This window comes from Mirounga angustirostris, unplaced genomic scaffold, assembly GCF_029215605.1.
Source record: "Mirounga angustirostris isolate CCGP_5_RB_7025 unplaced genomic scaffold, mMirAng1.0.hap1 SCAF_15, whole genome shotgun sequence".
NCBI lineage: Eukaryota > Metazoa > Chordata > Mammalia > Carnivora > Phocidae > Mirounga > Mirounga angustirostris.
This window is the reverse complement of record NW_026991723.1, coordinates 48160879-48186668: the sequence shown is the minus strand read 5'-3', so window position 1 is coordinate 48186668 and position 25790 is coordinate 48160879. Positions and strand designations below refer to the sequence as shown.

General features: G+C 40.4%; 1 pseudogene; it reads left to right on the top strand.

Moving 5' to 3' along the window:
- The first annotated feature begins 525 nt into the window (after nt 1-525).
- Nucleotides 526-25081, top strand: LOC135362750 (large ribosomal subunit protein eL28-like; annotated as a pseudogene).
- Nucleotides 25082-25790: the final 709 nt, after the last annotated feature.

Below are 25790 nucleotides of genomic sequence, written 5' to 3'. Positions count from 1 at the left end.
GACATTCCCAGGTGATTTGTAGATTGAGAAAGGGGACAACCCTTCAGATTTCCCTAGAGCACTTCTCAAACTTTAATGTGCATCAAACTCACTCGGGGTTCTTGTTAAAATGCAGCTTTTGATTCAGTGTGAGGCCTGCGTTTCCACGTTTTTAACAAGTTCCCAGGCGATGGCAACACTGTTGATCCACGGCCCACACTTGAAGGCATAAGAGACTGCCGACGTGAGTCTCCACCGTGATAGGGGAAATAGGGGACAGACTATTCCCAAACAGCCACCAGCGCTGAATCTTAGGTGGAGGGAAAGTGGCTGTGAGAGTGAAGCTCAGAAGCTTGTCATGCTTGGCGCTGCTCCTTAAGACAGGCTGGCTTACAGGCGAAGGGAAGATTGATGACACCGTGGAAAGAGAACAGGATAGAAATAAAGTGAAGATTTGTCTGTCATATCCCCCCATCAGCAGTAACTGCCTGTGGCATGCTGGGTTATTGTTCATTTCTCAGTACAGGTTCACTGAGTTAGCCGAGTATGTTAGAAGAAGGACCACATATAAAATCTCCTTTCATTTTCGTCGTTCCTGGAGATCTAGTCTTGTGTCAAAGCTTTTCCTCAACACAAGACTCTGATGAGTTAGAGATGGAAGAGGTGAGATTATGGCCTCCCTTCTCCCAAAGTCTTTCTTTCCCTTTCAGAATATGAGAAAGTCTGGGGAATCTTAGAATCTTGGGGCTGGAGCAGAACCCCAAAGGAAATGGATGCGAGAGATGGCCCAGAGAGTTGCAACAACTTCTCACTCTCCCAAAGGCTTACTGATATTTGCTGGCTCTTTCCTTATGGATCAGGAAGTAGTGGCATATCTAAGATTTCCCATCGTCTTCTTTTTAAATTTTTTTTTTAAAGATTTTATTTATTTATTTGAGAGAGAGAATGAGAGAGAGCACATGAGAAGGGGGAGGGTCAGAGGGAGAAGCAGACCCCCTGCTGAGCAGGGAGCCCGATGCGGGACTCGATCCTGGGACTCCAGGATCATGACCTGAGCCAAAGGCAGTCGCCTAACCAACTGAGCCACCCAGGCGCCCTCCCATCGTCTTCTGATAATGGATTTGGGGGCTTGGAAACATGAGCATCTCCCATGGAGCAGTGAATTATTGACAAGAAAGAGAGGAGGAAAGTGAGGAAGAGAAAAAAGAAGGAAGAAAGAACAGAAGTAACAGAAAAATCTAATTTATCATTTATCTTTCCCATTTCAATTGCTATGTAATAGTCTCTTTTATAGCAGGTGTTTTTTGAAGGGATCCTTTGGTACTTAAAAGCACATTTCAGTTTAAAGGGCATTCCCTCCTTTCCCTATCCTATCCATCTCTTTTGTTCTATGACAGTTATGTTTTATAGAGCCTGTTAGAATGGATATAAATAAGAAATAGAATTGAGAGGCCGCATGAAATTGTGGTGCAAAAACTGACCTAAGGTCTAAAGCATGGGATTTTAGGTTTTTGTCTGCCATTAGCTTTTTCCTGTGGAAGTCAGCTGGGAGTCTATAGAATTTTGAGATTGATTGAAGCCTTGTTCCAAGAATTGCAGAAGGCTGAAGTCCTGGAGCCCTTCCCAAGGTTTCCTTCGTTTCCCTAGGAGCTGATGCTTTGGTCACCTTCACCCCAATTTTCTGCTGCCGCTGAATGTGTGTTTTATTTGCTCAGTCTTTTATGCCCAACTAAATGAGGACCACTCCCAGCAGTCAGAGACGCAAGGCTGCTGCAGATTGCACATCCTTTGCGTGTCTGTCGGTCCGATCCCACACGGCTACCCACGGCCATACACAGCATCATCGGCCATCTCTCCCGGTTGCTGCCACTCCTGTCCGTCAATCCTGGAGCTTCTTGCCGCTGTGCTGCTTCCCCACTTGCCCTCTTCCTTCCCTTTCTTTTCTTGCCTTGTAACTCACATGCACAAAAACAAGAAGGAAAACTCGACTTTTCTTACAGAGAGCACTCTACCTCTAATACTGTCAAGGTCTCCTTTCCTACCACAGTGAAGTATTTTTATAAAGCAAAGAAGGATTCTAATGCCTGATATTACTATAATACAGTCTTGATCCTATTACACATGTCACTTAACATGAAATAATCTTTTACATTTTTCTTGTAGGTGATGGACCAGAAATTAAGTGACTTAATTAAGTGGATGGAATTGCAGAGTTGTGACACCACAGAATCATGTGGGGGTTTTTTTGTTTTTTGTTTTTTTAGTTAGAGTAGGTGTTCTACAAAGCCTAAGATTTGCAAATCTTATTTGTAGATCACAAATATGATCACAAGGGGAAGTGTCTGGGATTGGAAAGTGTGTGGTTAAGAGCATTCTGCTCTTCTCCTTCTCCATGAGCCTCAGGAACTAGAACTCCTTCCCAAGCGCTATTTCTTATGCGACAGCTTCTTCTTTATTGGGCAGAAATGAATACGACCAAATACAGACTTTCAGGTACTTTAAATATTGTGATGAAATGGTTTTATTGAAATCAAATGGCAGTTAGAAATTCATGTGCGATTAAGAGAGCTTAAAAAAAATACATAGGTTCTTCAAATTATTGGAGCAATATATCAGTACTAGAGAAAATGGAAGAATAAGAGAAACAAAAAAGTAATCTGGAATTTTAATATCCAGACAGAGCAAACACCGTTATTTTATACTTTCTTATGGTCCTGCCACACAGCTAGTTTTGTACCTCGATTTGTTTCATAAGCATTTTCTGAGTCCCATGTCATTTTCATGTCACTGTTTTAGATGGTTATAAAACAGAGCATTCGATCATTCTCTATGGTTTAGAATAAAGTTGTTTATAATTTTGCATTATTAAAAATAATTATGATGTGAAGATGGTCTATAAATAGAAAGAATATATTTTCTTAGAATAAATTCCCAAAGGTTGAATTACTGAGCCAAAGCCTCCTGCTAATATTTTGTGCTCCTGCACTATGAGAAAGGGTTTTCGTATGCCTTTATCCCCCAGAATATTCTAACTTTAAAATGGCTAATTTGATAAGTGAAAAATGGTATCCAGTTTTTCTAATTTGCCCTTGATTATTAGTGAGAGAACATGTCTATTTGTACTTTTTTCCTTTGAATTTATTATTTATATCCTTAGCACGTTTATCTGTTGTCCTTTTATTGTTTCCTTACCCATTTGTGGCTATCGAGAGGCTTTTTAGAATGAGTAAGCTCAGTAAGGCTTTGTTTAAAGCACTAGACTATTTCGGATGAGACTTTTTTGCTACTAAAAGCAAAGGGGTGTGGAATTCCATTCCATCCTGGCATGTGCTGACGTTTTCGGCCGATTTCAAAGCTGTCTCTGGGCTTCATGTCAGTGTGACCTAGAAAGGAATGAAAGCTCAGCCAGCCCAGGTCATTGTCAGAGCTGTAACCTTCACTCTCATTTCCTGAGGTTGGCCTCAATATAGATTCTACGGTCTCAAGCAAAGTGCAGCATTGGATTTATTTTCTTTTTGCTTTGTCAAGGCAGATTAATGCACGCTGAGGTTAGAGACTGCCTGAGAATAATGGTAAACAAGACAAAACTCAGTTCGCCCCCCCGCCCCATCTCGCTGACCCGTGATCTCATGCTGCCCCTAGAAGCTTCAGGATCTGCCTGCTGTACCACATGTTCTGGACCTTATAAAGGCTTCTCCTGCCAATTACCTTATTTCCTGTGAATCCTGTTGTCTGGCAGTTGTTTGCGGCAGCGGCCTTGGATGAAGTTGTAACCATTTTGGATTGCCCATTTTGAAAGAAATGTATAAACAAAAGAGCGGTCTCTCTGCTTTCACATGAGTGCCTGTTTGATTTGTATGCCATATCACTGTTTCCTCTGCTAAAAATCTATCTTGTAAGATTCTTCGCACATATACTTTTGTCTAAGATTTCTCCAACAGTTGCTTTTCCAGTTGATTTTCCCATTTGGGTTATAGCTCCTTCAGCTTTGATCCTCCCTAGTATATTGCTTGCTCTCTTCTGTGGGCACATACTGAATTATAGTAATTTCCATATCTATCCTTTCCCACAGTGGGTTATATACTCTATAAAAAAGAGAATTGTGTCTATTTTTTTTCTTACTTTCTCAGTTAATCAGTGTATTTCCCTTATATAGCGATTGCTCATAGTTGTTTACTTGAGTAACTTGAGTCCTATTAATGGCTAGAAGTTCAGGCACTGTGGCAGGCTGAAGCAAAGGGAGACTTTTTTTTTTTAAAAAAGATTTTATTTATTTATTTGAGACAGAGAGAATGAGAGACAGAGAGCATGAGAGGGAGGAGGGTCAGAGGGAGAAGCAGACTCCCTGCCGAGCAGGGAGCCCGATGCGGGACTCGATCCCGGGACTCCAGGATCATGACCTGAGCCGAAGGCAGTCGCTTAACCAACTGAGCCACCCAGGTGCCCCAAAGGGAGACATTTTTTACTTCGCATTATGTAATATAGATGGATGCCAAACATGGCTGACAGAATGGGCAGCCATTAGTTAAGTAAGGCAACTCTTCAAGGAAAGCTAAAGTCAGGTTTTAGTTGGTGATCTTTACTCAGCAATCCTCAAACATCCGTCTTATATCTGTATGTCGTAGGAGACAAAACTGTCTGTCAAAATGAGTAGGGAAGGATGAATACCTCCCCAACCACTAGGATGTAATTGTTCAGAAATCCACTGAGTAAAATGTTGTGTTCTTCTGCCACAGGTTTTTCTTTATGTCACTTGCTGTTACCTGGACAAGCAGTGATGCTGTGGGGATAGCATAGGAGTTCTGATTTGTTCTTTTGGCTCTTGGCCGTTGTGCAGGTGAAGAGCTGTCAAGCCAAAGCTCCACTGTTGGCTCTTGGGGGAGACCCCACTCGACTTACACAGACAGGTCTCAGTACGCTAGTATATGAAACTTGATTTCTGGAAGTGACCCTTTCATCCAGATTGCTACAGTGCTAATGTGTCTTGATTTTTCACTATAATCAGTACATAACTATTTCACAACCTTTATTCTGGCAATCTTGGTTTTTCAATTAGTAAAGGATGAAACATTAAGGAGTTAAAATTTCTGCTTTAACACATTTCAGAGAAACTTTCTAGACACATCCCTTCCCTATATTGTTCAGTGGAGCACACTGTAAACAATTCAAGTGTATTCAACCGTTTTTCAAACCAAGCAATTGTTTTTCAATAAATCTAGATTAGTAACTATTAACTAGCACTATTCCAAGCCCTAGGGAATGCTGGGAAGATGAGGAAGATCTTGTCCCTCTTTAAGATACGTTTAGGCCATATTCTTCTTGAATAAGCCAGTCTGTGAAAAGCCACGTCATAGAGGTCATGCTCCTAGGAGTTTTGTTAGCAGATGAGGAGATACAGGACAGAGACTCGCCTGTTGGCCTATTGAACTTACTTTTCGGTGAAAACTGTAGGTCTCAATTCACTTTTTAATCATTGGGATTCACTTAAAGGTAGACTTGACATGTGGAGCAGTGGACATGACTGATTTTCCTCACTTTGGATCAATAAAACAAAAGCTTAAGGTATATTTTTCTAGTTTTCTCAACGTCCGGAAAAATACCATCTTTGTTGTGATTGGTGCTTTTGACTTGTCAGCACTATAAAGTATCATTTCCAGTTCCTTACATCACCAACACAGAGGACCATGGGTAGCCCCTCCCAAGTTTGTCCTCCCCTGCTCCTAATTTGATTTTTGTGGTCTGACATACCCACTTGCTTCTGAGTTTTCAGTGATCGTGAAGGCTCATGGTTATGGGAAACTGGCAATCATGTGATAAAACCTTCTAGACCCTGCAAAATTCAGATGCCACTGTTTACCTTGTCTTCTAATTCCTCTTTTCCTATTCTTCTTTTTCTTATTTTGGGATCTTTATTATATAAAGAATATATAAAGAATCTTCATTTTTGTTTGGGAGGGCCTGCCTTCTCCTAAGTGACTAAAAGATAGTGTCTGTAGCTTAAGCCAGGCATAATTTACACAATTGTCCTTGACAATTACTGGGTTAGGAAGGAGCATATGAAATTATTCTGGTCAGTGACATGTGAGAAGATTACTGGCAAACAATGATCAAATGTTTTCTCTCTGATTTTATATATATATATTTTTTCTCTGATTATACATAATATATATTATGACATATATATGACACAGTATTTGCTTTATATATATTTGCTACATATATAAATATAGGTCATATATATATATATATATGACACAATATTTGCTTTTCTTCTGGATGTGGTTGTGTCTTTGTGAGATGCCTCTATGGTTGGCATCTTGGCAACAAAAGAAAGGTTAGCTGGAACAACTTGGGGGACAGGCTTAGTTGGGCATGCAGAGAAATGGGACAGCCTTGTGCCTGTTTAGTGCTTGAGACTTCTTATGTGAGATAATAAATATCCCTATTGTTTTGGCCACTCAAGTCAGAGATTAAATTAGTGGCATCCAAAACCACCCTGACTGATAAAGTGTGATTTGCTGGAGTTAGACTGAAAGACATGACTTCACAGATCGTTTTCTTCCCGTACTGCCGTGTTTCCTAAAATTCTACCAACAGGCTCTTCTGTGAGTGAAGCCATGGAGGCCTCTGTTAACTATAAAACTGCTTTCTGGAAGGCATAACACATTCACATTTTATCTCCATATTGAGTAAAACTCTCTCATTTGTCACCGATTTCCTGAGGAAGGAGCAAATGAAACAGCAAGGTTTGGTGAGAAAGAAGCCAGGAAAGACTAGAGCATGCGATAATGCCAGGAGGAACAGTTTGAGAGGATGGGCTTCAGAGCGAGTGAGCTGGGAGCAGCTTTGAGACATCACAGGCGAAGCAGTGGGGAGACACCGGGCAAAGAGCAGGGACCAGGATGGGCACCAGAGCAACTATGGCTTATCCCAAATGGAGTTCTACCATCCAGGGCCGCCCCAAATAGAACAGTTCTGAGGACACAAAAAACTGCCTGGTTTCTCACTTAAACTTGCAGATTCTATGGTTCCTGCATCTCCCCCTGTATATAGATGCTATCAAGTTTTACCTGTCTTGGTTTTTCCAGTTGGCTGAAGAAACTCAGCCTCTGCAACATAATGGGATTTAATCCTAGGGCAGAATATTTATTCCTAACAAGTAGACTCTGGGCCTAATGACTTTGGCGTATACAATTTGATTTGGGTTTGATAAGACATATTGATTTCAAGTCTTGAAAAGAACATTCTCTTCTTGCCTTTCTCCCCTCTCTCCAACTACCTGCCATCCTCTTAAAAAGATAGAATCTTTTCTCCCGTGTGTTTCAGAGTAATAGAAAGTTATTTTTTTTTTCCTTCTCTTGGTGGACATGGAATGGAAAAAACCCGACTTGAATAGACTCCACGTGAAGAAATATATTCCGTGGAGTCTGAGGACAGGTGCAGCTTCTGCAGTCATTCTAGATCTCATTTTCTAAACAGAAACTTCCCAACTCTGCATTTTACTCTGAAGCTGATGTACTCCCCCCACCAGGTGCTGCCCACACGAGCAGAGCATATGGTTCTGCTAATGTGCAATAAAACTTGAGAGAAACCACTGAAGCCTGCTCTCGTCTGGGAACAGAGAATCTTTCCAATCAATTCTCCAATGATCCACCCGTGTCCTCTTGGCACCTCCCTTCTGGGTCCTGCCAAGCATTAGCTCCTGGCTGCATTTCATCTCTACATATTTGCTCCTAAGAGGCTAATCCCATCTATTCCATTTGCTGCTTTTAGAAAGGGGAGGAGGAGGTGAATCAAGAGATGAAGTTGTTTTGAGATCACCTTAAGGCAATTTCAATAATAGATGACTGCAGGGCTGAGTTTCACATCCTAATTATAAATGACTACTTGAGTGGATGGGCTCCTCTACAAAGTGCTTGGAGTTACGGTTTTGCTCTTAGCTTGGTACTATTTCAAAAATCTGCCTTTGCTTTATTATGCAGCCCACGGAGTGACCAGTATAATTAAGTTGCCAAACACGCCCCCCCCCCTTTATCACCTTCTCTTTTCAATTACTGCAAAGTTTCTGAAAAATTCAGATTAGTGCCTTCAATTTCCTACTTGATCCAAGCAAACGAGGCCAGAGTAAACAGATGGTGCCGCCACATTCCGGCAGGCAAGCGGCCCCAGATGCCACAGGACTAGAGAAAAGACACGCACGAATTGGGGTGCTTTGGGCTCCAGGCTGTGGGCATCTTTATTCTACAGTTCAGAATCACAAGTCTTATGGTCTGAGCAATGGGATCATCTCTCTGAGCTCTGTGAGAGAGCGCCCAGAGTATGAAGTAATATATAAGGGCGTCAACAGTGGGATTCAAAATTTTAATAAATAATTACACATTTAGTAAGGTGAAAATTAGTTAATCTGGCACTCTATCTGTTGAACTCTCAATTAAGTAGCAATTTTGCCCAATTATAGAAAAATACAATTAGTGCCTATAATGAGGGCCCTGAGTCCCTGCAATTATTGGAGTGCCTTCTGAATCATCCAAGAGGGATACCACTGTGATCAGCACAGTTAATGTGACATTTATTATGTATTCCATTTTTTAAAGCATGGGATTCTGTCCTTGACCTAAATGGTAACTCACAATCCTATGAAACTGACTATCTTCTGTTGAGGTGTGGTTGAAAATATCATATGTACAAGGAATCCTGTTTATGATGATCTTAGGGGAAATTGTTTTAGATCTTGCTGATTACCTGACTTGATTGACTTGTGTAAATCGTCATGTTTCTTGCTTTGCTTTGGCCTCTTGGAAGCTTATGGGCTGTAGGCTATTATTGCATGCTTAGATGGGATGCTAATCTTATTCCTTGATTTTATTCTCTCACCTATTTGTCCTTATTCTCTTGTTCCCTGAACCATTTATTTTATCTTTTTTTGGTATGTGTTTTGGTAAGTCATCTCCTCTTTTTTGGAGAATGACTGGAAATATAAATGCTGGGTTCCCTTCCCTGGGTCATGGTTAGTTATGTAGGGAATGAGGTATCACCTAATTTTAAACAGTAAATTTCTGCTAAGAGTAAGATTTTATGAGTAAACTCTGAGATGGAACTTTGTTTCTTCATCCAGTTTCGTGAGTAGATATGTGCTGGTTTTTCTGGATTTATGCCTTTAAACATGTGAAAATGACTTACAACTCATGAACGGACACAGGTCACTGCAAAGCGGGGAGATTCAAACTCAGTTTTCATAGGACTTCTCTGTTACCTAACACAGACCATTATGTGGCCTTACGTCACAGCACTCTGATCCCAACACATAGAGTCGGATTTTCGTAAGGCATTGTAAGACATTCTATAAAGAACAGAATAAATTAGGCAGCTTTTTAAACCTTGAATGTCCTGTCTTGGTTACAGTCTCATTATCTACTTTTCATGGAGCATTATACAGTATTGATACTCATTTTTCAAGTGTGCACCCATTCTGCAAAATGTGTTTACACAAAAGGCTGAGGAAGACTTTTTTTTTTTTTTTCCTATTTAAATTGATGATGAATAAATGGGTCATATGCTTGCGGTGGTGTGTTTTGCGGTGAGAGAGAGTGAGAACAGGGTGAGAATAACAGAGGTGTTCGGGTGAAGGCTGGAGCCCTCCCACTTTCCCGTGTCTCCCTGGAGCAGTAATCCCCACTCCATTAGTACAGAATGAGAGGCCATTTGGGTAAATATAGTCACATAAATATATCATTAGGCAGTTTTGTAAAATTCACATTATTTACTCAAGCAAATATGTAATTAGAACATTTTTTAAAACACAGATTATCTACCAAAAAGACTCAGACTGTTCCTTTGGAGCATTTAAGCCTATTGGGTAAAACTGTAATTAGGCCATTAATTAAACCCAAATCATATTATTTATTAAAAGGTGCTTTGCTGATCTGATAAGCATTTTCTTTGCTCTTTTAAGGCATTTTAATAATTGATTATTGTAAACCCCTTGGCTATCACTTGCCCTTCATTCATTCCTTTCTGATTTGCTTCTTGTTTCATTTTATGATGACGGTTATAGATTCAGATTTCCCTGTGGATAATATGTGCAAAAATGCCTGATCTAGCATTGCCACCCTCTTTCCCTGCACACCCCTTCAAAGATGTGAGGATGAAAAACCAGCTCACTATTTTTTTAAGCTATATCCCTTTTGAATTTTTTCCCCCCAGGGGAAGTGGTTAGTAGTAATTGTCCTTTTATTTTTCCCTCATTGTTACACATGGACTTGATAAAAGTTCTTTTAAGTTCTGAAACATTGAGATTGTCTGAACTTTCTGGAAATGAATTTGTTCTGAACCAAGTCAGCTTCCCTTGTTGGGCCAAAGGGTGTATATTTGTAAAATGCTTAATTCAATGTACTCTTCTGTTGGCGGTCTTGAAAAGCAGTGGTGACCCACATAGGGAGCAAACTTTCATTCCATCTCTGGTTTGTAGAGAGCAGTATTGGTTTATGGTCTTCCAAGGAACATGTGTCCCAGAGGATTTTAATGGTGGATGTGTGAAAAGGGTAACGTGCTTTTTGCCTTGCCTTGCTCCAAATCCAGTCTCCATCTTATAGCGAGGGGTTTTTTTCCTTTCATTCTTTCTGAAAATGCAATCTGATCAATTAGTTTCTGAAAAGTCTAGAGTTCTTTTCTGCTCAGTCTTTGTTTTTGCTCTCCCTTTGTTTGGAATCCTGCCTGTCTCTTGACTCTCTTTTGCCGAGGCAACTCAGAAACTGAGTGCAGTGTGAGTTAAGAACACAGAAGTAGGAGCCAGACTGTCTCGGTTTGAATCCAGCTCCCCTTCTAACTAGCTGAGCAAACTTGGCAAGTCACATATGTTCTTTGCTCCTCAGCTTCCTTATTTACCTCCTCTTAGGTGAAGATCAGTGTGAGTTAATACATAATACATTAATAACGTAATACATTAACACAAACATTAATACATAAAGTGCCTACATAGCTATCACTATTTTTTAGGTCTTTCGCTTCTGGGAAGCCTTCTTTAACCCTCCACAGCTTGGTTTTCCCTGGAGCCTCTCCTGTTTTCACCCCGATTGCACATTGCTTTGTATGTACTGATGGATTGCCTTTCTCTTACGCTAGGCTAGAAACTCCATCAGCAGAGAGATGCAGTCCATCTTCTTTAATGTTCTATCAATAGCACCTAGCACTCTGCTGGTAAAAAGGCTGCCTGTCCAGGAGCACCCACATGATTCAAGGTGCTGTGTTAGGTGCTAAAGATGGAGTAGTGAACAGAAAAAGCATTACTCACCCTCATGTAGGTTACAGTCTAGTAGGGAGGATAGATTGAGCCAATAATTATGTAGAAAATATAAAATTGCAAGTAAGACATGCTATAGAAGATAGGTATGTCATTTCATAGGAGTCTAAAATAGATATCTCTGAAGAAGTGATACTTGGATACAATCTGAAGGATGAGTGGTTACTCAGTAGAAGAGAGAGAGAAACACATTCCAGTCAGAGCAAATGGCTTGTGGCAGTGTCCAAGGTATGAACCCAGCAAGTGGGGTGAATTGCACAATGTCCACATCTTACAAGTGAAGACATTGAGGACAAAAAGAAATGCTACATGAAGCCAGAGAGATAGATCAGGATGATGCATGGAAAACATTGGAGACCACCTTAAGAAAGTTTTCTCTATCATAAGTTAAATGAGAAACCACTGATCTGTTTTAAGTAGAAAGGGTACATGATTCTATTGGTATTTTAAAAATTCCACTCATCTAGACATGCTGTCTGTAAGGTGGAGAATAGATGAGATGTGAGCATAGCTGATGGAGAGGAGAAATACGTACAACCAAGTTATATGTTGCTGCCAAAAGTCTAAGAGAAAGATTTTGGTGACGTGGACTAAGCTTGTAGCTTAAATAGGAAAAAAAAAATGCGTGGTTATGAGAGGCATTCAGCTCCAAAGTCAGCAGGATCTGATGATGATTGGTTATGGGTGCTGAGGGAGAGGGAGTCACAAAATGAGGTCCTGGTATTGTAAGCAAATGAATGTTTTTTTATACCATTTCCTGAAAGCAGACTATATGAAGAGGATGAAGTTTGGGAGGAAAATAACAAGATTTTCTTTGGACATGTTGAACTTAAGACGGCTTTGGAACATTGTAGATATGATTTCAAATAGGAAGTTGGAAAAACAGTTCTGGACTAAGTCTGGAATATTGACATAAATCTAGGCATTGTCTGCAAATAGGTGGATAGTAAAGCAATGGAAGTAAATGCAGTCACCTAGGTAGAGACCCTCAAGTAAGATGAGGAAAGAGCTGGGGACTGCGTCCTGAGGACTCCCCAAAATTGTTGACTGGCAGGTGGTCGATGAACTGGTAAAGGAGTAATGAGAAACACACAAAAGGAAGGAAACCAAGAGATTTATATTGCAGAAGCCACAGAAAGAGCGTGTTTCAAAAGGAGGGCAAAGTCTATCGTGTCTAGAGCTGCTAAGAAGTCCTTGGGATTTAGTGGCCCAGAGGTCATTGCTGACCTTAGCAAGGATGAAGCAATGAGTGAATTCACTGATGGAATAAATTTAGTAGAATCTGGATAATGAAAGAGAAAAAAGTTTCCTTTAATGAATACTTTCTCAGAGCCTGTAATATATGTATGTGTCATGACTCTCACAAAGTAGGATACTAATATGTAGGTTTTTAAACTTGATTGTTCTTGGCACCCTTCTTTTTCTGGTGCATCTTATAGGACAGGATGTCCTATGGAATCACAGTTTGGGAAATGTTAGGCTAGGAGTATTATTTAGGTGACAATTCATGATCCTGTCAAGTTTCTCATTTCACAGGGGATGGCTTTTTATCTACTTTCCTTGTCTAATGTTGGACTAAAGTGTTAGGATTTTGTGGTGGTTAAGAGAGAGAGCTCTGAAGCTAGACATCTGAAGTTTAAATCCTCTAGTGTACTGGGTGAACTTGAGCAATGTGATGGTTAATTTTATGTGTCCATTGACTGAGCCTAAGGGATGCCCAGATAGCTGGTAAAACATTATTTTGGGTGTTTCCAGTAGAAATTAGCATTTGAATCAGGAGACTGAATAGGGAAGGTCTGCCCTCACTAATGTGGGCAGGCATCATTCAATTGGTTAGGCCCGGATAGAACAAAAATGCAAAGAAAAGGCAAATTCTCTCTGCCTTCTTGATCTAGGACCTCCATCTTCTCCTGCCCTTGGACGTGGGAGTTTCTCTGGCCTGCAAATGGCAGATCATGGGACGTCTCATCTACAGAACCAAATGAACCAATTTCTGTATAACTATATAGCACAGTTGGTTAAGTGGCCAACTCTTCGTTATCAGCTCAGGTCGTGATCTCAGGGTCGTGAGATGGAGCTTGCTGATGTGCTCTGCGTTCAGCATGGAGGCTGCTTCAGTTTCTCTCTCCTGCCCTTCCAGCTTTCAATCTCTCTCTCAAATAAATAAATAAATCTTTTTAAAAAAGCAGAAATTGGAACACGCAGAGAATGGGGGCATACTCCCAGTTTGTTTTTTCTTCATCTTTGCTACCAAGCAGACCCCAAAAGAAAGCATTTTCTTCTCCTCAGTATATTGACAAAAACTAGTTATTTCATTCCTTGTTACAGTAAAAAGAACTAATGGCTCTTCTGATATTCTAACCATCATCATTAACAGTTTTAAATTGCTACTAAGTGTTAGTCTTCTAAATACTTTATACACGTTAACTCATTTAAATTTTACATAACTATCACCATCTGCATTTAATAGGTTAGGAAACTGAGGCACAGAGAGCTTAAGTAACTCACTTGAATTAGTATTCTCCAGAAAACAGAACTAGGAGATAATATATGTCTACACACACACACACACACACACACACACACACACACACACCAAAGCACCCTTCCATTTCTGTTTCTTTCTTTTTTTTTTTTTTAAAGATTTTATTTATTTATCTGAGACAGAGAGAATGAGAGAGAGAGAGAGCACATGAGAGGGGGGAGGGTCAGAGGGAGAAGCAGGCTCCTCGCCGAGCAGGGAGCCCGATGCGGGACTCGATCCAAGGACTCCAGGATCATGACCTGAGCCGAAGGCAGTCGCTTAACCAACTGAGCCACCCAGGCGCCCTCCATTTCTGTTTCTTAAAGCAAATGTTTATTGGGTCTTTCTCGGAGAGTCTAGAATCAGCTTGACTATGTGTACCTGCGTGTGTTGGGCATCTATTTGGATGCATATCGGGTAGGCCCCTTTAAATTTCACAAAAGGGACTGGCCCTCATTCCATTCATTTGGTTAATGAAGTCTGCAGCTTTATCATTCACACGTAATCCTTGTTTTTGCCAGGGAATATTAATTGTCTGCTGCTCAACTTTTCTCAAAATCTTTGTTAAAAAAGAAGTGACTGATATTCTTGGAGAAATGCATAAAAGATAATCCGTTTGGCATTTCCTTCAAGTTAGTTCCTTAAAATTGACCCCTAGATCGTCAGGCTGGGAGACTGGTAGGTAGACTCCATTACTGTGGCCTTGTAGAATTATTCTCAACAGCTTTGTGTCCTGGGCCTTGGGTGCGCCTCCAGGCATGCTACCAGAAGGAAGTCTTTGAAAGTCACTCTCTGGCATTACAGTGGGAGATTTTTATCTCAGGCCTCTGTGCCTTTTCAGAAACCCCTGATATGCTATTAATGATAAATGCTCTGAGTTTTGGAACTAATTATGTTTCTAATTTTGTTCTGGCCGGTTGCTAACATGTCTATAACTGAAGGTACAAGCTTATGCTCTGTGTTGGGTATCTTCTTCTTACCCCTTCTTCTGCACGTGGCTCTGGGCCCTGGAACCTGACCTGTATGGACTGTATCAAGGGGATTCTCTGCCCTCAGGCTTCCATTGGATTTGGGCCATGAGAAGTATCAGAACGAGATCTAAAGGCAAGGAGAGAATGAAACTAGGTGCTTATTCCCTGAGCTCTCTGTAGGTCAGGACACTGCAGGTTAGCTCCTTCCTTTTGTAGGTCCACAGCTCCTATCGGGCAGCCTGTCCCTGCAGAGTTCTGTCTCTGGGTACGGGTAACCACTCCCTCACCTTGCCCTTCAGGTCTAGAGTAGTAAAAAATTCCTGGTGAAGTTTTTTTGGTTATTTTCCCAGAGGCACTCCACGTACCCACTTTTTCCATTTCTTAAATCCTTCCAGCACTTTTACAAATAGTCCCTTTATTAAACTCTCCTTAATGGATTCAATCTGAATGTGCCATCGGATTCCTGCTGAGACCCTGACTGATAGACTCTAGCAACTGCTGGGCACCAACTAATCGCCTCTTATTTTTATTGTGCCCTATTTTATTTATGGATTTATCTTTTATTCCTTTGAGTGATAAACCCCTCTGTTCTATAAAGCACCTTAAAATATTCTTTAGCAAAGAGTCAAAGTGTAAATTAAAAAAATGCATATGCAAATAAATATGCTAGGTCCTCTGCTTTATGCTGGGATGAAAAGACAAGGCTTAGTCCTTGAGGAGATCACAGTCTGTGAGGAAGACATTCAAGGAAGCAAATAATTGCAACGCATTGTGATGAGTTATAAAGAAGATGTAGGCAAAGTCCTCTGCTTTGCTGATATGTTCCTTACTGAGCTCAGAGGAGGCAACGGAAACTGGTCAGAGGGACCAGAGGGCAAGAGGGCTGAGGTGCTCACAAAAGGTAGGGCTGTTAAAGTCCAGGGACTAGAATGGCAACAGGCACCGTGTGTGGAGGGCCAGTTGTTTATCTATCCGAAACATCCATGATCTTGCTTGGTGTGTTGGAGTTCCCACTCATGTCTTGTGGGATTGACTGTTTATTATTTTTGAAGTCTGTTAATTTTCAAGCCTTGATTTAGGAAAAAAAAAAAAAAAAACTTGGAAAATGCAAAATACTTTGTTATTCTCCAGAGATTTATGTTTAACTCAAACGCGACTAATGAGCCTCAGAATATGTGTCTAATTCCTTCCCCCTTTCACGTACTACAAGGCTTACATAAATCACATACCCGCTTCATCAAAAGTGTTCTTAAAAAGTAAGATAGATTATGACTGGGAATATGAGCCGCAGGTAAGTCATGCCTAAGTAGCAGAATACATATATTTCGGTTTCAATAAGAGGTGAAAATTGTAACAGTGCTTTAAAAGGAAATTGTGATTTACTATCTGATCTTGGAATAAGCCTAAGAATGGTCCATCAAGAGCCTGCAGGCAGACACAATGTGTCCTGCTATGTGTACTAGACATGGCTATTTATTATCTGTCACATATGTTTTAAAAAAAAAGACTAAATGATCAAAATCTCTGAATTGTTTAATTTTGGATTAATCAGAAGATGAAACATGGGCTCTAGGTCTTTCATCAGCCTTCAAAATGAGTCCTGACCTAGTCTGCTAACTTAAAAATAAAACCGAATGCAAACCTTCCCTGCTGTGTGAAAAGGTTTGGCTAGCGGGCCTCCTGGACTTTTTTATCTGTTGGGTTTTTAATGAGGACCAAAGTCTGGGTTCTGGAACATTGTGAATTTTGATTACAGTGGGGTTCCAGCCTCGTTGGAATGGGGGAAATGTCAGAAACCTCGTGAGCTCACCAGCCAGCTTCTAGATGAAAGGCATGGGAGAAAGCTTCTCAAATGCTGCTCAACTCTTGGTTTTTATCCAAATCCAAACTCTAAACCCACAGAGGTTCAGTAAGCACAAAATCCCAGCCAATCATTGGCTTTGTAAAATGCCAATTCCTCTTTTAGCAAACAATTATAAGGCATAATTGCTAGTAGAGAAAATCAGTCGACCTTCATAGATTTTTAATTGCCCATTTTATTTTGCTTCCTCATAAGTATCAAGAAGGTGACATTGGATTTAGTGCAATACTGTGTTTCTGTTAAAATCTTGACATCTCGAAAGTGAGAAGGAGCCTTAATGGTCTCCCATGATCAAAGTGCCCCTTGACAGCTCTGATCTCCAGGAAAGCATGCTTCAAGAGTATACTGAGGCTAGAAAGTGCTCAGTTTCTTAGCTTTTCTCCAGAGACTTCTGCAGAGCATGCCAATTAGTGACTTGATGGGTGGTTTGGATGTATTGATAGACATCAAGACATAGGGATCATTCCAGGCAGTGATCACTGAGCCACTCAGCTAGAAGATACCTGTAATTAATTTTAACCCTTATCCAATTTAGAGTAAATAACCCTTGGTCAAAATAAACAACTAGATGATACTGTTGCGGTCATGTGTATTGATGCTGCTGTGATAGAGCAATGGATCTCAAACTCTTCAATTTTTCAACCTATGTGGTGAGACAAAAGTTCTATTGGCCAGTTTGGTTTTGTTTGCCCCTGACAAGGTGAGGAGACAGGGTATGTCATGGATGTGTGTGTGTGTGTATGTGTGTGTAGGGGGGGAAGGAAGTAAATAATCTGTTTTTTATTCGAGTATAGTCCACACCCAATGAATGTTACATTAGTTTCAGGTGTAAAACATAGTGATTGGACAAGTCTATACATTATGCTGTGCTCATTGCAAGGGTAGCTCCCATCGGTCACCATACAATGCTATTATAATATCATCGACTACATTCTCTATGCTGTGCCTTTCATCCCCATGACTTAGTCATCCCATAACTAGAAGCCTCGTACCTCCCACTCCCCTTCACCCATTATGACCATCTCTCCGCCACACACCCTCTCTGGCAGCTATCAGTTTGTTCTCTGTATTTATGGGTCTGTTTCTGCTTTTTTAAACGTTCTTTATTAGAAGATAAATGATACGGCATTAGAAGGGATAAACTGAGTTGATAGCTATTTTGTATTAAATATAAATTAGCCACTTATTGTTCCTTCATTTTTTGAATACTTATTGAACGTTGAAACCCTGTGCCAGGATTCTGTAATAAAGGTTAGCTCTTGTTCTTAATATAAACACCTTGACTGGTAAGCACAAAGTGCTAGGGGAGTTCCCACAAGGAGCATTTGAACTAAGATCAGAGAAAGGGAGTATTCCCTATCTCCTTACATGTGGCTGGCTATATTCCATCATAGTCCTGGCTTAGCTACATAGGTTTTTGGGTTTTTGGGGGTTTTTTTAAGATTTTTTTTTTTTTTTTTTTTTTTTTTTTTACTTATTTGAGAGAGAGAGCGAGACAGCACAAACAGGGGGAGAAGGAGAGGGAGAAGCAGGCTCCCCATTGAGCAGAGAGCCCTAGGACCCCAGGATCACTACCAGAGCTGGAGGGAGATGCCCAACTGGACTCAGGCACCCAGCTGCATCGGTTTGATTATGACCCTGGAGTACCCAAATTCCCAGACAATGATTGAAAGAAGACAGCAAAACAGATTCAAAAATAGGAAGAAAGTCATGGAGTTATGTTTTCGTAATTCCCTTTACCCTGCTTTCTTTAAAGCACTGATGTTTACTTGGAGTAAAGTGCATTTTAAATAGGGATGAAGACACATTGTGAACTGTGACACACCTCGATTTCACCTCTAGCCTCTGAAACCTGAAATCTGCTATTTAGAAAAACACACAATTCTGTTACTATGAAACTTTGTTTTTCAAACTGACTTCTTTCCAGGGAGTCCACAAAGGCTTTGACGACTAAAGTTTTATGTTTAAATTTTCAAAATCATTTAAGAAATTAGTACAAATATATCCTGGTTTATTTGGATGGCTGGTTTTTTAACCTTACACTTGATTTGTGACCCGATTTGCAATTGCCTGTTGCAAGTTCTTGCCCAAAGATGCAGCATTTTACTTTCAGTGCTGTGTTGTTGTTGTTTTTAACTTAAGGCCTCAGGTTGACCACAGATGTATTTCAGTTCATCCATGATTTTCCCCACCCCCCACTTTTAAATGGTGGCTGTTTATTTCTTGGTTTAGAGAACGACTGCTGTAAAACATTTTGGAGTTGGTATAATGGAGTTTGAGATCTATGCAACTGAGTCCTGTGAGGATTGACCCAGAGGGCACATTTCAAGTCATAAGGTAACAAGAGAGGCATATTTTCTATTTTCCTCAAATGAAGGGTGAAGGTGTGAAGATAGTTATTGAGCAATGAACGTCTGCCAGCCTTTACGCCAATAATTTTGCATACCTCACCTTGTTGAATCCCCAAACCTTATGAGACAGCTATTAACCCTATTTTGATGAGGAGGAGTTGAAGTTCAGAGAGTTTAAGTCTCTTGCACAATGTTACATTGTCAGGATTAAAATCCAGCCTCTTTTGACCTGAAGGGCAAGGTTGTTTGCGGTATGGAAGTGATAAATACAAAGGACGGGAAGGGGAGGGAGGGCAAATAGGTTTTTTAGACAAGCAAACATTAAGTTAGCTTTGCAATATTATCTAATTCTTTGTAACCTAAATAACACCTGTATTTCAAAGAACTGTACTTGTTCATTGCTATAGTCAGCAATGAAAACCTATACAGCTGACCTCTTAGATGCTTCCACTGTAGCTGAGAATGTTGTTACTTCACCATTTTATACATTGTTAATTCTTAAAGAGATACTGTGTTAAAAGGTCACTGAGACCTAGATGTTTTTTATGTTTCTGAGACATTTTAAACATTTCAAGGCTCAGCTGCATTTCAATATATTTGGCCTATTTTCCCGACATCTTAAAATTCTGCAAATGTTTAGATAATAAACTTTTGCCACGATAAGACTGCTACTGTTCCCTGGATAGCATTTATGAGATTTATTGTCATACAGTCTCCCAAACTTTAGGTTAATTTAATTTTGCTTGGGACTAAATAGAATACGTTTCTGAGAAAACGCTAAATGTGGATGTAATGCAGTATTCTTATTAATTATTATAATAAAATGAACAAAAAGAATATAACTTTATTACTTAACTGCAGAGCTCAGAGTGTTAGAATGAGGGTGACTTTGAGTACGACGAGAAGCCCTCCAGAACAGGAAACAAAACCTTTATCAGTAGTCTGTAGATGTCTGTGTATTTACTTTTGGCATGTCCAAAGCACTTGATGGTCTTATTTATTTGACAGCTTGTTTTGGATTTGGTCATATGACAACTATTCCCTGAGGTATGAGTTTTACCAATTAGGGATTTTGTGAGCAGAGGATTCCACAGAGAAGTGCAAACCTGTGTAGCCATCTTGGGTTCAGTGTTGGAGAAAAATACTCACTGCTAGGAGATACAGAAGGTGAAAACTAGCTTGCTGTGGAGAGGCAGAAGAAAGGAGAAAAATTGAAATGCTAAAGAAGATGAGACATTACTATAAAATTAGGAAAGAGATAATCAGAAGCTTCCACAAACTATTTGGGTCTTATTTGCTAAGTAATTGCTTATGTGTATAATTGTTCACCCACCCTAAACCCCCAAAGCAAATTAAGTGGGTGTTTTCACCTCACTTTCTACACATTATGCTTTGCTCTGATTTTACACATTCTTTGAATTGAATACCCTGGAAATGTGTCTAAATAAGTAATTCTAGGTTTTCACACAATAGTTTTGAAGTGAAAGAGATTTATGGCATGAAGTAAGAGAAACTGAAGAGAAATGTGTTGAATCCACATGTAAAGGGGGCATCAACATGAAAACTCTCGGGGAAAATTAAGGCGCTTGTGGGATTTTGACTGAAGGGTAATGTGGGAACATTCAGGAATTAACATTTATTGAGCATCTCTTCTAGGTGGCAGGCACCATACTGAGCAGTATGGACACAGGAGAAAACAGACTTGGATCCTGTTCTCCTATGAGTATATTAAGAAAGAGAGACAATGACCAAGTAATTACAAGGGTTTAGAGAGTTTAGAAGGAAAGTACAGGGTGCTAAGAAAATATATACAGATGGAACTTAGCCTCGTCTAGGAGTTCTGGGTAGTGTCACTAACAAAAGGATGAATGCTAATTAGTCAAAGCAGTGGAGTTGTGAGGAGGTAGAGGAGCGATGGAGTCGTGTGTCCAGGTGGGCATACCCTCACCTCCGTGAAGGGGAAAGGTAATGAGAAACATAAAAACATACGTGCAAACTGAAAAGAGCTGTAAAGAACCAACAGACCCTTGACTGGAGGACCTATTTGGTAAAGGGGTCTGAGAAGACCTCTTTGAGGAAATGATAGTCCAGATGAAATCTGAAGAATGAGAAAAATCCAGCTACGGAAAGAGCAGGGAGCAAGGTAATTTAGGTGGAGAAGACAAGACGTGAAGACCTTGAGAGGGGACAGTCCTTGGTATATTTAGGGATCAGAAAGTAGGTCAGAGTCTCCGAGTATGGTGTGTTAGAAAGAGAGTAGCTTGAGATAGAATTAAAGAGGAAGGCAGGGGCCAGATTTAGCAGGATTGGTAGACTGTGTATAGTTTAGAGGGGGAGTGTTTGGGGAGTTGTTGACAGGTGGCTTTACAACCTGAATAGAGACCTCACAATAACTGAAAGATGAGGAAATGGAGGCTATGAAAAATTAAATAGGTTTCTAAATGTTTTTGCACACTGTAAACTACAGAGCCAGTTTTTGAACCTAAGCTTACTTAACCCCAAATCTCACACTAACTGGGAAGGTATGTGTGAGTGACTCACTTAGACTGATGATTGACAAGGAAGCGCCCTGAGAGAACCTCTTCAGAAAGAACTTTGGGATTTTTCAAAATCCCCACTCCCTAGAGAAAGGACCCCATAAATGGACATTCTTAGATTTTTTTGGAACTGACTGTACCCAGATCAAATGCTAAAGGAAGAACAAACTCTATAAAAAAATAAAAAAACTAAAAACCCTTCAAAAAGTCCATACACAGATGATCCATTTAAGGTCTCTCTATTTATTTAAATATGTGAAGGCAAAAAGGACATTTTTTTGGAATATGCAATGTTCTCATATTTTAGAAATGCAAATGAAATAGATTCTTCCCTCTTTCTTACTTCTTTGTAGTCCATTTGTCACTTGTTTCTTTTTCTATTTAAGCCGTGTGTCTTGGCTTTTGGAGTCCCCTAAAATTATGTTGTGTCCTTTATTGATGGTGACAGTCAAGTACATAGGAGCTGGCACCTGCTTCCCAGTTCCCCATCTCTATTGGCACAAAAGGGTGTCTTCCACTGGGCACCGTGGAATAGTGATCAGGCATGGAGTGGGGTCATGGCAATGAACAGCTCACAGAGGTCCACGTTTTATCCCTTACTCCAAGGTGGTTTCGGCAGTTTTCTCAGTTGCCTTCTTGAAGAATCTTTCTGCTTAAGAAAATTACCACTGACCGTTTTCCAGAGTCTTTGAAGAAAGAAGAATGGATTAAATCATTCGATAGGAGTTCAAAGAGTTTGAACTAAAACCACAGCCTAATCATTGTGGTGAACACCGTCTGTTCACTGGTGATCTGGGCAAGTGAGGGAGTCCTGGAGACCTGACAGCTGGCTGGCAGATTTCTGAATGAGTGAGGAAATTTTCCAGTTCATCTGTGTAGAATTTAGTCCGACATTACAACATTAGGCTACCCATCTGCAGCCCGCAATTGGTACAGACAAGAGAATCACTATTACTTTGTGGAGACAAGCCACAAATCTGGAATGAGGCAGACTGGCATGCCTGTTTGGGGTTGGCAGGGCCGAGGTTTAGTCTATTGTTGCAGGCCTGCTTGCCAAAGGAGAGTGAGAGTCCGATTGCATTAGGCACTCGTCACACACAATGTCTTCGAATGGACAGACTGTGGGGAATGAACTGAGAAACTCTGACTTTATGAAGGCAGCTATTCACACTCGCTTGCTGTTTGAGCCCTTCTTAATGGGCTGGTGTCTTTTTCATTCCAAAGGCCATTCATTACTGGAGTTGGATGGCTCTGTTTGGATGCTGATATCAGTTTATGGGTTATTATATCCATTTGCAAATCATGACTCAAAAGAGGAAACTCTGGGATGCGAAACACTCCATATGCCCATAAATCACAAATTGAATCAAAGTTGGCATCGTGAAAGTGATTGTGTTGGGAGTTTGAAAGCCTCAGTCAGCCAACCTTTATTGAACCTCTGATATCGTAGGCTACAGTACTTAGGGGACTGCAAAGGAAATAAAGAATATGGAAGGGTATTTGTGCAGAAAGGAACTTGGAGGTCATACAGTCCAAATGCCCATCTCAAGTAGAAGGCTGGTTCTTTGCCATTGGGCTTGTTTTTTAAATGGGAGGATAACTTAAAAAAAAAAAAAAAAGGACCTGTGTGTTGGCTCAAATAGAGCAAATAGAATGTGGCCCTTCTTTTTTTTTTCTTTTTTTTTTGCATTTCAGCAAAGCTGATGGGTTGATTCTAAAATAGTTATACTATTAGTAATATTAGAGAAAACATAAAGTGGTTGCAATTTATTGAGCTCTTACCAAGTGTCAGTCACTTTACAAGCATTGTGTCATGAATCCTCACAAAACTCTGAGGTAAAAATTGGCATTAGTTTCCGTTAAAATATGCGAGGGTTTTGAAGTGCATCTAGATTTTGTGCCTTGCCCAAGATCAGAGAGGAGAGCAGTGGACAGAGCCAGCACTTAAACCAGGTGGAGAGCCTCCGCTTATCTCTACATGGGAGGGAAAAGTAGATGTAGAGGCATAACAAGGAGATAAATACCTTTTCCAGCATTTCTGAGTAGTGTAAGCTAAGACAATTCTTTTGACTCGGAGTCTCAATTTACCCATTTCAAGTGGCAAAAATAGTGGCCTCTAAACATACACAGTGGTTGGATGCACGTACAGAATAATGCCTGGGAACTTGTTTAAAAATTCAGAAGCATTTGTAACATGATCTTTCATTTAGGCAATACACATACATGAGTTGAGTGCCTCCATTGTGGTCAGCACTTTGCTAGCGCAGTGTTAGAATAACGAGATGTGGTGGAGGCCACGGAGAACTCAGCTTAGTGTGGGGAGAGGTGAGCACATGATTACATTGTGGTAATTGCCCTGACATCGAGAGCAGAAACCAGAACACTAGAGAGGTTGAAGATGACTTTATAGAGGAAGTCTTAGCGTTTTGGCAGATGGAGAAGTAGGCTTATGTCTGGCCAAGAAACCAACATAATGAGGAGAGATAAGAGTAACATAATGTTAGCATAAAAGTGACACTGAAAGAAAAAATATATATTTAATGGAAGTAGAGTTAACAGACAGTGTTATATTAGTTTCAGGTATACCACATAGTGATTCAACCTAAATATATTTTTAAATAGGCTTTTTATTTTAGACTTACAGAAAACTTGTGAAAATAATAGAGAGAGCCTGCCTCACAAAGGTTGCCGTGAGAAGAGCTGCCTCCATATCTGCCCACCAGTGGATGGTCATGGGGACCTGCTCCAGCTTCCAGATCGAGAGGAGCAGGCAGACATGCATCACTGAGCCCAGTAACCTGAAGGTCACAACTCCTTCTGCGATAAGGGGCTGGTTCACTGCAAGACTGTGGGTGTGGAGCCCGGGGGGACAGAAGGCAAAGAAGGAGTGGTGATTGTAAGTACAGATCCCTCCAGGAAACCTCCTACATGCAGACTACCATTAACAAGAATGCTCCGGCCACCCTCAGCAACATCAGACACATGATCCACAAGAACAGTTACAGCCCAGATCTGTGCGTGATTGCAGTTTGCAAAACCAGTGCCATCCTGTGCGGCCAGAAGCCTGTGATGGTGAAGAGGAGGGAAGCCCGCCCCACCAAGAGCTCCAGAGCACCCGCCTCCCCCCACCCCGCCCACCTCCAAAGCAATAAAGATGTCAACCACCTAAAAAAAAAGTGCAGAGAGATTCCACATATACCCCATTCTCAAATTCCCCTATTATTCTATTAGTATGATAAAATTGTCACAATTAATGAAGCAATATTGACACCTTATTAACTGAAGTCAATACTTGAGTCCAGTTTCCATAATTTTTACCTATGTCTTTTCTAGTCTGGGAACCAATCCAGGATACTACATTGCATTTAGTCATAATGCCTCCTTAGGTTCCTTCTGGCTGTGACAGTGTTTTTCGTTTTTGATGACCTTAAAAGTTTTGAGGCATACTTCTCAGGTAATTAGTAGAATGCCCCTTGTGTAGCATTGGTCTGTTTTCTTCAATAGATGTTTTGATGATATGTCTATCACTTTTGATGTTAACCTTTATCACTTGGCTTAGACAATGTTTGTCAGATTTCTCTACTGCTACTCTTTCCCCCCCTCTTTTCATCCTGTTTTGGATGTTTTTGGAAGAGAGTGGCCCTGCATAGCCCTAGTCAAAGAGTGGGGGAGTTATATTCCACCTCCTTGAGTGTAAAGTAGCTACATAAATAATTGGCAATTCTTCTGCATGATCAATTTGTTTATTGTTGCCATTTGTTTATTCAGTCATTTATAGATATCAGTACGGACCCATGGATATTTATTTTATACTTCATATTATAATCCAATAGTCCTAAATTATTCCAGCCTTGGCCATTGAGAGCTGCTTCAGTTGATTCCTCTGTCCCTTTGACTTACTCCTTTCATTATTATTTCCCCCCACCCTTTACTTTCTGGAACACTGAATGCTTCAGGTTCATCCTGTATTTTTTGTCTTTTTTATTCTGTCCTAGAATTTGCCATTTCTCCAAAGATTCCTGGCTCCTTGTATTGGAGAATGGTATTAGAAATCAAGATCTGGAGGCTAGGTGTACTTGTCTCTGCTACAGTCATTGCTTGCAGGCTTGATGGAGAAAGGAAATATGTATGTATAAACTAAACAGCATAGATGCATATTTAAAAAATATATATGTAACTATATCAATACTGCGCTAAACATGAGTTCGTACTCACACGCCCAACTTCAGTGTCATACCATGAATCATTCTAGACTTCTTCTCTTGTGG